Here is a 14,444-nt window from a genome sequence, read left to right on the forward strand (position 1 = left end):
AGGAACATTTCGCTATTTATTTCTTGCAGTGTTGTTAATAGAGATGGAACTTTAAAGAGTACTGTACAGAAGAACGCTGAAAAAAATTTATTGCATTTTTTTGCTGGGCCACATGTGAATATTGTAAGCAGACAAAATCCAGCATTCATTTGAACCAAAGGCACTTAGAGATTCCAATTGCATCCTTTAGCTTCAAACCCGACTTCAAGACCTGACTTAAGCATTGGCCGAGCGCTGGCCTCAACGTTACCTCTTTGGAAGAGAGTCGGCAAGTCTCCACCACAAGATGCAGCCCACTTTAATCTCCAATAAGTATAAATTTCTAATGCGGCAGTAAAAGAGTCCACCTTATATCCTGAAGGAAAGTACTCCGACAAGGGAACTCTGTGTCTGTTTTCAGCATAAAAGGGTTCAGCCGCAGGTTTACCTTGGATGAGAAATTCAGGAGACGCAAAAATGTGGCTTTGACATCTCATACCTCCCTACTCCGTTTCTCTTGCAAAAAACAAATAGGAACTTGCCAGGATCTTTTCGGTTGATTCCTCTTGCTAGCAGAAGTGCCCCTACCTTGAAGCAAGGGGGGGTTGTGAACAACATGCGTATAGTGTTGGCCAATTTGATCACTTGGTTAGCTGCATTCCTTATAACTACTTATTAGGTGGATATTTGTCAGGTGAGTGTATTAGGTAGATCAGGGGTAGGGCACTTGTACGGTCGGGGATGATAGGAATTGTAGTCCAGGTGGACATGCAAGATAACAAAAGCATTATGGGAAATGATTTATAATGAGCTGAAAAAAATGTTTAAAATAACATTTGTAAAAAAAAAACACCAGAGGCTTTTCTACTAGGAATTTTCGGTGCAGAGAAACCAAAGGAGCAGAAACAACTATTTATGTACGCAACGACTGCAGCGCGGGTAGAACTGGCCCAGAGATGGAAAGAAGACAAAGTACTGACCAGAGGCGAATGGCTGATGAAGATGATGGACTATGCCGAAATGGTGAAACTGACCAGGAAAATCAGAAAGCAGGGAGAGAAGAACTTCAAGAAGGAATGGGGAAATTTTATAATGTATTTAAGAGAACACTGCAAACAACTAAAAACTTTGGCAAGATTTGAGTAATGCTTGTAATGTGCTAAAAATTATGGTTAAAATGGACTATTTAAAAGAAATAATAGAGAAAATAAGAGAAGCAGTTGAAAAAAGATTGTTAACGGTAACCATGGAAGAGGGGAAGGGAGTTGAAGGATTCAGGGAATGCTAAATGATTATGTTGGTGTTTAATGTCTGAATTTTAATTGGCAATGTAAAACTTAATAAAAAAGATGGGGGGGGGGGAGATAGGAATTGTAGTCCACCAAGATCTGGAGGGTTACAGGTTCCCCCCTCTCCTGGCCTACAGCAACCCAGGAAGATCCAGCTTCAGACCCCTGCTCAGTCCAGTCGTTCTATCTCAGCCTGACCTACTTTGCAGGGCTGTTGTGGAGATACAGGGTGGATGACCACGACACACTGATTTCCTTGGAGAAAGACAATAATGATAATGATTTCACATATTGCCCTTCCAAAATAAGGACTGAGCTTGTCATATGTATGAGAGTTTATAGTTGTGTGATTGCCTTTGGAAACACGTTGAGGCTGGCTGTGGCTCTGTGGCGAAGGTTTGCCTGGATTTGCCACCACGTTGTGTGCAAAATGTCCCTGTGAATGGGGAAAGCAAATCAACGCCTCCCCTCTTTGTCTCCCCTTCCCCTCCTTCAAAGGTTAAAGACCTAGCAGTTTCCTGAGGGAATGAATCACCTTCTGCCAGCCTCCAGATAAAAAGTTGAAAACCGGGACTGCAGATTAGCAAGCCCTGGGAAATCCTCGAGGGCCACCCCCCAAGGATCAGGTGTGACTCAGCTCAGCAGGAATGCCAAGCATTTGGCCTGCCAACTGTACCTGTGTCCTACTTCCCGCATGGGAGGGTGTTCCCGTTCTTTGGTGCGCTGTGCCAGGTATCTGGGTTTGTTCTGAGAACTGGCTCAGCAACAAAGGACGCCACAGTCCCGTCCCCCGTCCCCCAAGTACTGCAGAGAGAAAGACAGCAGAGAACTGCTAGGAGGTTTCCTTCACCAGAAGGACTCGCAAGGTGCGGTGCTGCCAACATGTTGAGGGGTCTCCACTTCACAGAACCATGGAACTGTAGAGCTGGAAGGAAGCCAAAGGGCCATGCAATGCAATGCAATGAATCAATTACAGCTTCAACCAGCTTTCACTGCCAGATTGTGGCTGCCTTATTGTTTCTGTTGTTCTGTTGCTATAAATAATCATTCTCTGGTCTGTTGCACTTGGGCACTGCACACACACGCACACACACACCTCAGCATTCAATGTAAATTAGATAAATAAAGGTAAAGGAACCCCTGACCATTAGGTCCAGTCGTGGACGACTCTGGGGTTGCGACGCTCATCTCACTTTACTAGCCGAGGGAGCCGGCGTGCAGCTTCCGGGTCATGTGGCCAGCATGACTAAGCCGCTTCTGGCGAATCAGAGCAGCGCACGGAAACGCCGGTTACCTTCCCGCTAGAGTGGTACCTATTTATCTACTTGCACTGGCATGCTTTCGAACTGCTAGGTTGGCAGGAGCAGGGACAGAGCAACGGGAGCTCACCCCGTTGCAGGGATTCGAACCGCCGACCTTCTGATTGGCAAGTCCTAGGCTCTGTGGTTTAACCCACAGCGCCACCCGCATCCCATAATTATATAAATAGACACACATTATAAAACACACAATAAATGTGTATTATCCAGAATGTGATTATCCAGAGCTTCCCGCCCTACCTGATTGTGGCATTTGAATTGTGCTTGAGAATAAGAAAGGGAGATCTTGTTACAGTGCTGTCCTATGCATGTTTTGGGGAAATAAATTCTATGTTCAGTGAAGTTTGCTCACAGATAGGATTGCAGCCGAGAAAAACTGCCAGTATTATTATTATTATTATTATTATTATTATTATTATTATTATTATTATTAAAGTTATTTATAACCCACCTTTTCCCCTGATGAGACTCTAGGTGGCTTACAGATAAAAATAAGAACTGCTAAAAACATAGAAGAACAATAATCAGAAAACAATTAAACATGGATAGAATTAAAACTACATACATATATAAAATCTATTAAAGTCATACAAATAATTACAATAAAAGCAGCACGGCAGCAGCCCTTTCATTAAAAGCAGTTCCCCAAAAGCCTGTTGGAACGGAAAAAATCTTCGTCTGCCTGTGGAAGGACAACAAGGAGGGAGCCCGGCTAGCTTCTCTAGGGAGGGAGTTCCAATGTCTGGGAGCAACCTCCAAGAAGTATGAAAAACACTGCAGACTTTAGTCTCTTTGTTTTTCCAGAACTTGATTTGAGTTTAGATTTCACGCACCAAGCAGAAAGTGTCTGGATGCCCCCTGAAAAGTCTGCAGGGAGAGCAATCAAGACATGCTATTTGGACCTGCTATCAAACTACTTAATTTGGTGCAACATAACTGAAATTAATGAAATCAGGAATTCCACCAGTGGCAGACAAAGTATTATCTCCTGGATTACTGTTGCTCTGTGTCCCTCTTCCTTTAGCACCCCCACCATGCTCCGTTTCAAAATAAATCAATAGGAATAAACATGAGCCTCTCTGGGCATGCACTGAGTGCCTTCCCTCCCTACTGGGCAACTGAATGTCTCTCTCTTCCTGCACAGCAGTGCTCACTGAATTTTCCATCACTGAATGTTCAGTGTCCAAAGACTGCTGTTCTGCTGCTCAGTTAAATAATAAGATATTTAGTCACTTATTAGCTCAGCTCGAAGCAAACAGGATAAGGAATGTAAAGTAATGGGGCATGCACTGTGGAGACCTCAGGGAAGGGCTTAGCCTGGAGATGGGAAAACTCCAGAACGAATTGTGGAGCCAGGGCTGCACCAAACACTCAGATCCTCTCCTGATCAAGAAATGTGACCCAGGCAAGGGGAGCGGGGGACACCCATGGCCGGAAAAGCAATGTTGCTGCGTATTTGCAAGTTGACAGGTAGACCCAGCACTCTGCAGCAATTCAGCTCAAGGGCAGCCCAACAACTTTCTTTAGGGACTGCAGTTGCCCATGGAAATCTTCACTCTCAGATCACTTCATCTAACAGAGGAGCCCTCTGGCCTGAAAGGCAATGGCTGAGTAGGCTGCCTCAGGGGTTGAAGCGGATGTTTCTTTCCACACTTCAGGATCAAAGTTTTGAAGTCAAATCCAGCCAGCAAAAGAGGTGGTCACGGTGGGAGATGACCAACACGAACAGCCCATGGGCGCTCTTGGAGCAGAGGCCAACCTACATGGGCCCCACATTCTGCCTGCGGCATGAATTCCTAGTGGACTGGAGCACATTAGTGCGCCCTAATAGAACTGTCCGTGTGGCTCTGGAAAGAAAAGGCTGAGCCCAAGGCAGGGCCAGATTTATGTATAGGCTAAGTAGGCTGAAGCCTAGGGCCTCTAGATCTAGGGGGCCTCACCAGCCTGCCCGCTCCCCAGTGCCCCAGACAGTCTTCCCTCTCCCAAAAGACTTCATATGAGGGCAGGGCAACTTGGGCCTCTAATTCTAGGGGGCCTCGCCAGCCTGCCCGCTCCCCAGCACTGCAGTCTCCCCTCTCCCAAAATTGCAAGCCCAAGACTTCGTGCGAGGGCATTTCTCCCCCATTTCAATGACATTTTGCTTCAAAAGAAAAGGTAGACTTAGACATCATCTTCCTCCATAATCCTCTAAGGGACAGGTCACGTTCTCAACTTGGATACCACCCTCCCCCATAATCCTTGGGATATACAGTCAAGTACACAGCACCCCTCCCTTGAGGGGAACAATGAACATCCATTGATGGTTTTCCTGAGGCCAGGTGTTCCCACAGCTCATCCTCGGGAAGGCCAGAAGCCAAGGCACCAGGCACAGAGGAGATTGCCCATTGTGAACCACTGCTCTGAGAGGGACGCCTTGCAGTCTAAATGTGCTAGAATTTAGTAAACTTTGACATCTGACCAGCAGACCAGGCCTCTTGGAGGTCCAGAATGGCCTTGCCACCTTCAGCTGCTGAAGCTCCGGACCACACAGAAAAAGGGTGGCCATGCAACCTAATTTGCACAGGGCAGTCCTCAGAGAAAAGTTATCAAAGCAACTTAAAGCTCTTTAAAAAAACAACAGCCACAAGAGCCAAATATGATTCTGCATTATATTTGGGGGAATTGCTTGCAAAAATGTGTATATTAGGCAAAAATGCATACATATATATGGAGAAATGCACAAGTAATGCATGGGGGATCCTGTGTGTGTTTTTTTAAAGAACACAAATGCAAAGTGATGTGGAAATGGGATGAACTGAATTTAAGGAGGAGAGACTGAGATTAATCAGATTGGAGAGACCCATTCATTCCTGTTGTGAGGGCCCGACTAAGAGTCTGAGCTTCCTTCGCCAGTGCTTGACAATCATGGGATGACGGCAGATGATGGTTGTGCTCCTTTGCCCTTCCAGAAATGCTGCCCAGCTGCTCTCCCAAGCAGTCCCTGCAATGCACCAAGAGACAGAGAGCACCGCAGAGGAGCTCCCCGCCTGCCCCAGCATCAATCTGCAGGAGCTGAAAGCCTCTGCCCAAGACTTGTGTTTGGAAAATGACAAATTTCTGTCTAGGAAAAGCCGGCTCCTGAAAGGAGGCCTTCTTTTGGGGGTTTCCAGGAGCCAAGAGGGCAGAACAAGAAAAGCCTTTGAATGGCTGTGTAAACGACCCAGCAGGCTGCCAGCAAGGAGGAGACAGGCAGCGGCAGAAGCAGCAGCAGCAGCAGCCCAGCGGAAAAACCATCAGCATGCTCAATTGCCAAGCACAAACACATCCTAAAAGCTGCTGGATTTCTCAAGGGGGTGACCTCATGGAGCAGCACACATAGCTAACTTGGCTTCACCCTGCAGCTGTGGGGAGGCATATCACCAGAGCAGTTTATATTTTGTGTGTGCTAAAAAAAATATTCTGCACCAGTTGCTCCAAATTCCACACTAAGAAAAGTGGAATTCTCCAAACTGCATTTATTCTGCAACCTGAATAAATATAAAAAAATTCCTTCCAGTAGCACCTTAAAGACCAACTAAGTTAGTTCTTGGTATGAGCTTTCGTGTGTATCTGAAGAAGTGTGCATGCCACACGAAAACTCATACCAAGAACTAACTTAGTTGGTCTTTAAGGTGCTACTGGAAGGAATTTTTTTATTTTGACTATGGCAGACCAACACGGCTACCATCTGTAACTGAATAAATATGTGCAAGTTCTTCTGGAACTTTTGTTGTCTTGTCATTTCACATTCTGGTTTTTACTACTGGTTCTGGTTCTGGTGGTCACACACGGGTCAAGGACAACCAACCCACCCTTACCCAAATCACTGAGAACCTTGTTCAGCCACTTTTCAGCAAATGTTACCCACCAAATCTCTCCGCATCCGTAACAGATACAATCCGGCTCCTTTTCAAAGGGGCTGAGATTCTTAGAAAGTCGAAGTCGGTCTGTACACATCCTGTCTATTTTGTGCTCACCTGCAACGCGGGTACCACTCTGAGCATCCTTAGCAACATCAGTGTAGCTGTGCTTCTGAGCTTTCCACACACAGCCTTCCTGCCTTCCCCAGCCGCCTTGGCGTGGAAGACAGCGAAGGAGCAACGTAAAAAGTGCCTGCTGGGTCGATCCAGAGATCCCATCTAGTCCAACATCCTGTTCTCATAGTGGCTGAATGGTTGCCTGTGGGAAACCAGCAAGTCAGATTTGAGCACAAGAGCAACTCTCTCCTCTTGCGGTTTCCAGCAACTGGTATTCAAAAGCAGTACTTTTGTGCCGCATGCTCAGCACAGTGGTTCTCAAATGCCTTGGTACTCAAACGCCGAAGACCGTATGTAAGTGTTCCGGTTTTCAAACGTTTTTCGGAAACCGAACGTCTGCCGGCTATTGTTTCCGGGGTGCCTGCACCAATCAGAAGCTGCGCCTTGGTTTTTGAACATTTCGGAAGGCAAACGGACTTAAGTTTGGCCCTTTTGTTTTTGCTATTTATTTTGCATTTCTGGTTTTGAGTGTTTTTCGGTTAATTTTTTTTGACTGTGTGGAACCCAGTTCAGCTACTGATTGATTGACTATGTGACTGTGTGGATATGGATAAAAGCCCCCATCCAAACAATGACTATCATCAGTGCAGATAAGAAATTTATTTTTTTTTAATTTTCATCATCTACAATACTGTCTTATTTATTTTATAGTACAGTACATTGATTATTGCTTTCATTTTATGGATCAATGGTCTCGTTAGGATAGTAAAATTCATGTTAAATTGTTGTTTTAAGGGGTTGCTTTTAAAAGTCTGGAACGGATTAATCCATTTTGCATTACTTTCTATGGGAAAGCACACCTTGGTATGGGAACGCTTTGGTTTTGGAACGGACTTCCGGAACGGATTAAGTTTGAGAACCATGGTACCACTGCACAAAAGACAACACTGGAGAGCCAGTGTGGTGTAGTGGTTAAGAGCGATAGACTCGTAATCTGGGGAACCGAGTTCGCGTCTCCGCTCCTCCACATGCAGCTGCTGGGTGACCTTGGGCCAGTCACTTCTTTGAAGTCTCTCAGCCCCACTCACCTCACAGAGTGTTTGTTGTGGGGGAGGAAGGGAAAGGAGATTGTTAGCCGCTTTGAGACTCCTGAAGGGCAGTGAAAGGCGGGATATCAAATCCAAACTCTTCCTCTTCTTCCTCTTCTTCTTCTTCTTCTTCTTCTTCTTCTTCTTCTTCTTCTTCTTCTATTGTTGCACTGCACCCCAATCTCTGAGCAGTGCAAGATTTTGGGGGTTCCAGGCGCCTAACCCAGCAGTGCTTTGGGAATGAGGCACAGTGAAGATGGTAGTTTCTTTAGGATATATGATTCTCTCTCTCTCTCTCTCTCTCTCTCTCTCTCTCTCTCTCTCTCTCACACACACACACACACACACACACACACACACACACTTAGCCTACAATGGATGGGTACACAGCAGTAACAGCCCCAAAGAGTATTGTTTCTCCCATCCTCGCAGCCTAGGATTCAAGCAGAAATCAAACACTGCTCTCAAGCATTGCTGACTCTCTCTCCAGCTTGCTGCTTTCCTTCCAGGTCACCTCACCGCAGCTGAACTCTAAACTTTGGCTTTGCCATCTCCTTTGTTTCCCTTCATGGCCCGTCACCCAGGCTATCTCCTCAGCACAGGAAACTGGCCTGGCTTATATTTCAACACTTGCAGGGTTCAGAGGGTAGAAGGGTCTTGTATTAGGGACGCCATATTTCAAAAAGTGAAAATCCGCCCACAAAAGTTATTGAGCTTTTTGAACTTTTTTTTGGAAGATAAGAAGAAGAAGAAGAAGAAGAAGAAGAAGAAGAAGAAGGAGAAGAAGGAGAAGTTTTTGAGCTACAGTGGTACCTTGGTTGTCGGGCATAATCCGTTCTGGAAGACCATTCGACTTCCAAAACGTTCCACAACCGAGGTGCAATAGGCAGTCGGCAAATTCCATTGAGAAAATGGAGAAACGTTCCTCAAAAGCTGTCCGACTTCCGAGGCGTGTTCAAAAACGGAAGCATTCACTTCCGGGTTTTTGGCGTTCGAAAGCCGAAATGTTCAACTTCCTGAGCATTCGACAAATGAGGTTCCACTGTATTTTTTAAGGAAATTCCACCCGGAAGCTGTTTCTGATGGTGGGTTCCCATCAATGTCTGGGAAATTCCAGACGTATGGCAACCCTGCCTTGCATACAACCCAATCCACCGCCACCTCATAACAATACTATGACTAATATAATGCTAATACTAATTACAACAGGATTGACAAATTGGTAGTACAATTAATTGTGTTCAAGGGACCAGATCATTCACTTACATACATGTTTCCTGTTTTACAGTGGGAACCAGCGTGGAAAATGTGTCTATAACCCTCCTCCCTGGCACTCTTTTGATATATTCATAGAATCCTCGAATTGTAACGCTGGGACTGTGAGGGTCACCTAGCCCAACTCTCTGCAAGGCAGGAATCTTTTTGCCCAAGGTGGGGCTTCACCCCATGACCCCGAGATTAAAAATCTCATGTTCTGCTGACAGAGTCTCTGTACCCGATCACAGAAGAAGAAGAAGAAGAAGAAGAAGAAGAAGAAGAAGAGGAGGAGGAGGAGGAGTTTGGATTTGATATCCCGCTTTATCACTACCCAAAGGATTCTCAAAGCGGCTCACATTCTCCTTTCCCTTCCTCCCCCACAACAAACACTCTGTGAGGTGAGTGAGGCTGAGAGACTTCAGAGAAGTGTGACTGGCCCAAGGTCACCCAGCAGCTGCATGTGGAGGAGCGGGGAATCGAACCTGGTTCACCAGATTACAAGTCCACTGCTCTTAACCACTACACCACACTGGCACTGGCGAGAATATAGCAAAATTTGAGATGCCAGGGACGCTGCATTGCTCCTTTCCCCTAAAAGTGAGACTGAGATAATAGTAATAATAATAATAATAATAATAATAATAATAATAATAATAACAATAATAATAATAAATTTTATTTATACCTCACCCTCCCTGGCACGAGCCAGGCCTCAGGGCAACTAACACCAGTAAAATTACAGTAAAATCATAAGGGGGGGGGCAACCAATCAAAAATACAGGTTAATGCAATTTAAAATGCAGCCTCATTTTAAAAGCCCATAGATCAAAACCGTAAGGGGAGGGAAAACATAAGGGTCAGACTGAGTCCAAACCAAAGGCCAGGCGGAACAGCTCTGTCTTGCAGGCCCTGCGGAAAGATGTCAAGTCCCGCAGGGCCCTAGTCTCTTGTGACAGAGCGCTCCACCAAGTCGGAGCTAGTACTGAAAAGACCCTGGCCCTAGTTGCGATAGATTAGTCGGCTCGAGATTAAAACATGGACTGGTCGCTGCAGAGGAAGAGGCTTGGCCTGGACAGACCCGGGGCAGATCTACTATGAAACTAATAAAGCTTAAGCTTCAGGACCTCTAATCGCAGGAGGGCCCCAAAAGTGACTTCTGTCCACATTGCTAATTTTTTTTTTTAGGTTTAGTAGACTCAATTTGAGTCGCACAACTATAAACTGTAGGAATTTTGTTTTCACACCAGTGACTTTGACATGTGAGATAATCCAGTCCTGCAATTTTAATCAAAATCTGAGGTGTTGTAGTTATTAAAAATAAATAAATTGTGGTGATCTGCCACAGAACAGTCCCACTTAAGAAGATAACAGTGGGTACCCAGACCTCGTTGCTGGTTGCGAAGGGGCCGCCATAACAGTTCAGGGCCCCCCAAATGTAGGTCTGCCCACTGACCTTTTGCTCCTGCCAACCCTCAGCTTCACTGCCAGCCACCCAAGAGATTGTCCCGTGCGCCCCTGTCTCCTGCCAGCACGTCTAGCCAAATCTGGCATGTTTAGGCCTTTCAGAAGATCCTCGTTCAAAGAGCTTCTTAATTTTCTTAAGCAGCTCTGTGTGCACAAGGCAGAGGGGGCTCTGGATGGGCTCAGTTGCCTTGAGACCGTTATGCGTGGCCCCGAAGCAGCCACCGATTCATGCCCTTCGGAAAGTCAATACTTAGCCCACTTCAGATCTCACTGCATAAAGGCCTCTTCAGCAAAGAGTGTTTAATGGGCTTCTGTCTAGTGATGGGCTCAGCGCCACGGGACTGGAGGCAAAGCACACTTAGCAGCTGCAAAATATAATCTGCCACCATGTTCTGAGAGTCACGTTTGAGTTTGTTTGCTCCAAAACGTGAAGGCTAAACTGGCACAGACTATACAAAGCTCTGCTGGAAACAAGTCACCTCCCTGCAATTTAGACTCTGTGAATATTTGGGGTGGGGGGAGGTTTGTATTGGTCCTCTTTGTTGCTCTGCCATCATTTCCTTTCGCAACATTTCCTTGTCCTTCTTCCTGGCTTAGTCTCAAGAGGAATCTCTCCCAATCAGGGATCAATGAAACGATGTCACAGTGCCACAAAGCCAATCAGCTTAGGCTGTGTGATGACACCGCGGAAGGCAAGGGAAGGCAACTGGGTGAAGGACAATGAAGGGCAATGTATACAAAAAAGAAAAAAAGGAAAGCCTTTTTGAAAGGAGTATCGAAAATTGCTGAAAGGAGTTTACCAAAATGTTCACCAAAAACTCTGAATAATTTGAGATCAGCCCAAATCCTTATTGCAGACACCTGGGCTGCTTCCAGAACAATGGCTCCTAGGAATACCCAGTCCATTGTAAGCTGCAGGCAGAATTGCACTTGATTTCCCACGTTGTACAGTTAGAAGATTTGGGTCCCATTTTTGTCATGTTCCGTCCACACCAGGTACACCTATCTACCTGGTGTGGACGGAACATGACAAAAATGGGACCCAAAGCGTCTAACTGTACAGACACAGGTGATCTGGTTGGGGAACAGGAAGGTAGCTAAACTAAGCACACATTTACTATAACCTTTGCAGTGAATTCCATGTTATCCCTTGTTTCTTTTTCAAACAATATTTTAATTACCACTAAAATGCTTGTCTAGCTGTCTTTCCCCCCATTAATAAGACTTTTAAAATGTTGTGCTGAGACACAGTAATACTATTTTTTTTTAAATAAAGAAAACCTAACACAGCCTTTCTTTACACTGTAGAGGTGACCGAAAAGGGTTATTCCCACATTTGTTTCAGAACACTGTAATGTTATAGCAGTATAACACCATATTTCAACCAGGGAAGCATCCCTAATTCTAACCCAGTTTTTAGAAAAATATTTTGAAGTGGTTTGGTCATGGAGGCTCCCAGCTTCTCTGTTTTCGTGGCCACCTCCTCCTCCTCCATCCAGCACTGCAGATGTTCCTGATGGAATATCCTTGGCGTGACGGAGACTCCCCTCACATTTCCAGAGTTCACACAACCCCATACCGCCCCCAGACATTAATCACCATCTGCTACAACTCAGACAGATGTTCTCTGCCGATAACAGCACATTCCCCAGACCGTGGGTTGCCCAATTAATCCACAGATACTGATTAGCAGTCGTTACGGTAAGTTCTGAGATGGTGCTCAAAGTCACGGGGAGGAAAGCGCAGGAGACCTCAAATGGGTGAGTGTCAAGCGATGACTAACACGATGGAGGGTTTGCTGCACACTTTGTTTTGGCTTGGAGAACAAGCCTCTCATGCATGTTAGCAGAGGGATGGGTAGAGTAAGGAGCAAGGCTCCCCTGGGTCCTTCTCAGTCAAAGGTGAGATTCTTCAGATGCCACCACCCTCCTTGCACAAAGGGCCAATTCTGAAGAACAACTCCCATCATGCTGTGCTGGCTGCAACCTACACCCCACAGGATTGAACCCTTGGTCAGAAAAGGAAGCGAGGAGACACAGTACCTCCTTATTCCCCCACCCATATGCCTTCTCTTCTTCTGTACATCGCAACCCAGTAGTTTGTTTCACAGATGTTTGTGTATAAAAAAGGCTTTTCTTTGAGCACACCTATTATGTGGCTCAGGGGTTCTTCAAAATGGTGCCTTCCAAATGTTGCTGGACTCCAACTCCCAGCAGCCCCAGAGGCTCCCAGGACCAGCAATTAGTCCGGATGATGGGATTTGTAGTCCAATAACTCACTACCATGAAGGCAGTTGTGGTATTAGTGGTGCCAAATATGTTGGTGGAATAATGTGTGTATTTTGGGCTGCCCAATGTTGTTATGAATTTGTGGGATGCCAGGGGCACAGACCTTCCTAAATTCTTAGATTCGGTAAATGTCAGAAATAAACCAGTGCTTGGGTTATTAAGGGAAGCTTCCAGACGCTGATTCTAGTAGTGTCAAAAAAGACAGGCCAAACCAGTTTTGAAGACCATTAGCAATCAACAAAGAGACCAGAGTTCTGGGCCATTAAGAATGATTGGCAAGGCAAATATGGCCAGTTGGCAGAGAGGTTGGAGCCCTCTCTCCCCAGTGAGTAGCAGAGGCAAAGGCCCAATGGTAGCAGACAAAGGGCAGGTTTAGGATTTCAATTTAGGCTTGGAGTCTGTTAGCAGCAAGGAGGAGAAGCAGGGGCAGGACTCAATGTGAGCTGCGGATGACAGGCTGGAAACAAAGAGTGACAGCTATTTGCTGTCCTTGGAGTCCCCCTTAAAGGGGGAAGCCAGACCCACTTGGGATGTGAATGCTCTGAACTCTCCATCTAGACGCAGCTTGTAAATAGGTGTAAATAAACCATACTTCATAAAGACACTGCAGTCTCCATTGTGCCTGATTTCTGAAAGAAACACAAACCTGGGTAAGTAGCGGGAACCCCTGAAGTCTCACCCTGCTCGGAGATAGAGGTTGCATGTAACAATATGATCACGGTGAGGATTGAGAGTCAATCTCCTCCTACCTGCTCTGCAGATAGGAGGCCTCTGAATGTCAGATCAGGAGCAAGAGAGGGATTGGGGCACTCCTGTTCTGCTTGCGAGCTCTTCAGATGTTCCTAGTGTATCAATGGAAGCCAGTGTGGTGTAGTGGTTAAGAGCGGTGGACTCATAATCTGGGGAACCGGGTTCGCGTCTCCACTCCTCCACATGCAGTTGCTGGGTGACCTTGGGCCAGTCACACTTCTCTGAAGTCTCTCAGCCCCACTCACCTCACAGAGTGTTTGTTGTGGGGGAGGAAGGGAAAGGAGAATAGATATAAAATCCAAACTCTTCCTCTTCTCTTCTTCCTGGATGGGCCTGGAATTAAGCAAGGATCTTTTTTTCTTCTATTGAAAGTACCGTATTTTTCGCCCTATAGGACGCACTTTTTCCCCTCCAAAAATGAAGGGGAAATCTGGGTGCTTCCTATGGGGCGAATGCAGGCTTTCGCTGAAGCTTGGAGAGCGAGAGGGGTCTATATAATGAACTGAAAAAGGTATTTAAATATACCTTCCTGAAGAAACCAAAGGCCTTTCTCCTGGGCATTGTCAGCCAATTGGTGCCAAAGAAGGACAGAACTTTTTTCATGTATGCTACAACAGCAGCAAGAATACTCATTGCAAAGTATTCGAAGACACAAGATTTACCCACTCTGGAAGAATGGCAGATGAAGGTGATTGACTACCGGTACATGGAATTGGCAGAAATGACTGGCAGAATCCGAGACCAGGGAGAAGAGTTGGTGAAAGAGGACTGGAAGAAATTTAAACATTATTTACAGAAATATTGTAAAATTGATGAATGTTAGAAGGATGTTGGAAAGAAACTAAGGGGTTTCCAGCTGTAATGCTTTAGGAGATACGAAAAAAAAGGTTTACAAATGGGTAAAAGCTTAATGGTAAGGATTTGCTGAATTAACAAATTGAAGTGGAATACAAAGAAGGGAGGTATGAGGAGGTCTGGGGAAATAAGCGTAAGGAAGATATGTTATGGAAAATTA

This window comes from Podarcis liolepis (genome assembly GCF_965112155.1).
Source record: "Podarcis liolepis genome assembly, chromosome: 7".
In the NCBI taxonomy this organism is placed as follows: Eukaryota; Metazoa; Chordata; class Lepidosauria; order Squamata; family Lacertidae; genus Podarcis; species Podarcis liolepis.